The following is a 2,585-nucleotide window of genomic DNA, read 5'->3' as shown; positions in this document are numbered from 1 at the left end:
TTTATTCTAGGTGTAATAAAAAGCTCTTGGTGTATTTTGAGCAAGAGAGATACTTGAATTGACTTGTATTTGTACTAAATTGCTCTAGCAGCTTTATGGAAAATAGACTGCGGATCTTTTCTCTGATTCTGATTTAACAAACTCCAACAAATTCATTTTCCCTCCTAAATTAGCTGCAGTTGTAAAACAAAAACAAAACAAAACAAAAATACTAACTAATATAACTAGAGAGGGGACTGCAGAGAAATGAGAGGTGTTTCATCAGATTTTATGAAAGACAGTGAAGAGCCCTATTCATATTCCAAACTAGGGAAATAGTGGCCCTGGGTATGTAGGACTCCAGCCCTGCTCTCCTGGGTCTGGCCTCCCCAGGTAGCTGCTCCTTATTTGATACAGCCACGCCTACAACAAGAGATCTGAGGTAGGTGCTGCAGCCTCAGCCTCAGGCTGTTCTGAGAATCAGACACTCCCCTGAAACAATCGAGGTCCTGTTTTCAACCTAGATCACCAGTCTTGATTTCTCCCTTCTTCATCCCCAAGAGGGGACTCTGGTGTCCTCTGCCACCCATTGCTTCAGTTGAGGTCACCTCTGTCACCTGAGATGTCCTCAGAATGGAAAGAGATCAGGCAAGGATAAAGTGGTTACAGATTGCACAAAATAGGTAATCACTAAGTAGTTGGATACCCACTCAATCTCACTGCCTCAGAGACAGCACAGTAATGGGCTGGCAAAAAAACACTTCATAGGGTAGTTTTCCAACCACTCTTGAAAAATGAAGTAGAAATAAAGCAATTATGGCATAAGTAGGAAAGCAAATGCTCATGGTAAAAACTCTAAAGAAAATGGTTTGCCATTCCTAGATTAAGTGTGTGAACAGATGTTAAATATGACATATCCTAACATCGGCCATGAAGTTAAAATAGCCTAACGACTATGGACTCTGCAGCCAAAATACATAGTTTCAAACTTCAAATCTTGGCTCAGCCACTTACTTAACTGTGTGACTTTGAGTAAGTTACTAAATCTCCCCGTGTCCCTATTTCTTGGTCTTTAAAATGAAGATAGCGAGTGTACCTGCCTCATAGGGTTGCTGGGAGGATTAAGTGAGTAATACATAGGCAGGGATAAGGTCACAGTCTGACACACAGTAAGCACCAGGTAGGTGCTGACTGTCACTGTTATTAATGACTGACCATACCATTATTACAAAGCACTTCCCTCCTTCAATTTAGCCATGACTTCTTAGCTGTGTCCTCCCCTGGCAATCATGTCCTATACAAAATGCTCTCATATGTATCATCTTAAGTGAGTCTTAGGGATGTCCCTGTGACACAAACAGGAGAACCTGATACTAATGTATATAAATTCCACCCAAATATTTATCCAAACAAGTGTTTAACTAAATCAGGAATCCTAGTATCAAATAATTCAAGTATCACATTACCTAATAGTAAATTTTGAAAAAAGAAAGAAATTAATGGTGTGCAGTTACCAAAATAGGTTTCTTCTATCTCTAATTCATGAGGAATTATAGCTACCGAGTCTAGTGCAGTGAAACCATTCTAAATAAACGCAATTCATTTAATTTAGCATAAGGTGGCGCCAAAGAATGTTTTAATCTATGATTCCATGCAATGCACGATGTTCCAGCCTCCCTAGAAAGGTCTAGGAATACAGCAAGAGTTTCCATTTTAACTTCGGAATTTCCAAGGAGCCTCAGCTGTCAGCAGATTCCTTGAACCTTCTGTGTCCAACCTTCTGAAATTGTTTCGTCCTGAGTAAGATCAGGAAAGTTCTACAAAAGAGTGCCTAAAAGCAACCTTCTGTTTTACTGATGTTAAGCCAGGACATGTATGTTTAAGACCTGCCAGAAAGCTGTGTTTTTCCTTTGTTTCTTTGGTTTCATCTCTGGTAAACAGAAATAACACATATACAATGTAGGAAAGCCATCTAATTTTAAATACTAGGAAAAGATAATCATGTATAATACCACAACTCAGAGATAATCATTAACCCTCTGCCCAAAATTTCAGCCTCTCAAATTCCCTTTCTGTCAAAAGTATCAATATTTCCAGTTGGCTAAATGAACAACATTAAAGTATTTTATTCTTCCTCAACAACAATAATAATATCCACCTTTAACTTAATTGTTTCAAGTGTTTAACGATCAGAGAGCTGTTGCACAACGTGAATATACTTAACACTACTGAACTATACTCTAAAAGTTGGTACATGTAAGATGGTAAATTTTATGTGTTTTTTTTACCACAATTTATTATTTTTTTAATTTTTAAAAAGAGTAAGAAAATAAACCAAAAAAGTATTTAACCATTAACATTTTGGTGCATTTAGTCCAAGGAACACACACCATGCCTAGTGCTATGGGTAATAAGAGGGCAAGATAGATGTGGAGGATGAGAGTAGACTTTCGACTTCAACTTCTCTATGACTTGGCTACAGGGTCCATGCGACCCTGAGCACTTCTTTAGGAGGTCAGATGGTGAGCAAAAACTGGAAGAGTCTTCGGTTAGGTCTTTGACACCCACGAGAATTATTAGATATTTAAGATGTGAGGAAATAATGA

The sequence above is a fragment of the Pteropus vampyrus genome, unplaced genomic scaffold (genome assembly GCF_000151845.1).
Source record: "Pteropus vampyrus isolate Shadow unplaced genomic scaffold, Pvam_2.0 Scaffold14, whole genome shotgun sequence".
NCBI classification, from domain to species: Eukaryota; Metazoa; Chordata; class Mammalia; order Chiroptera; family Pteropodidae; genus Pteropus; species Pteropus vampyrus.
The sequence above is the reverse complement of the archived record's forward strand: the minus strand, read 5'-3'. Positions refer to the sequence as shown.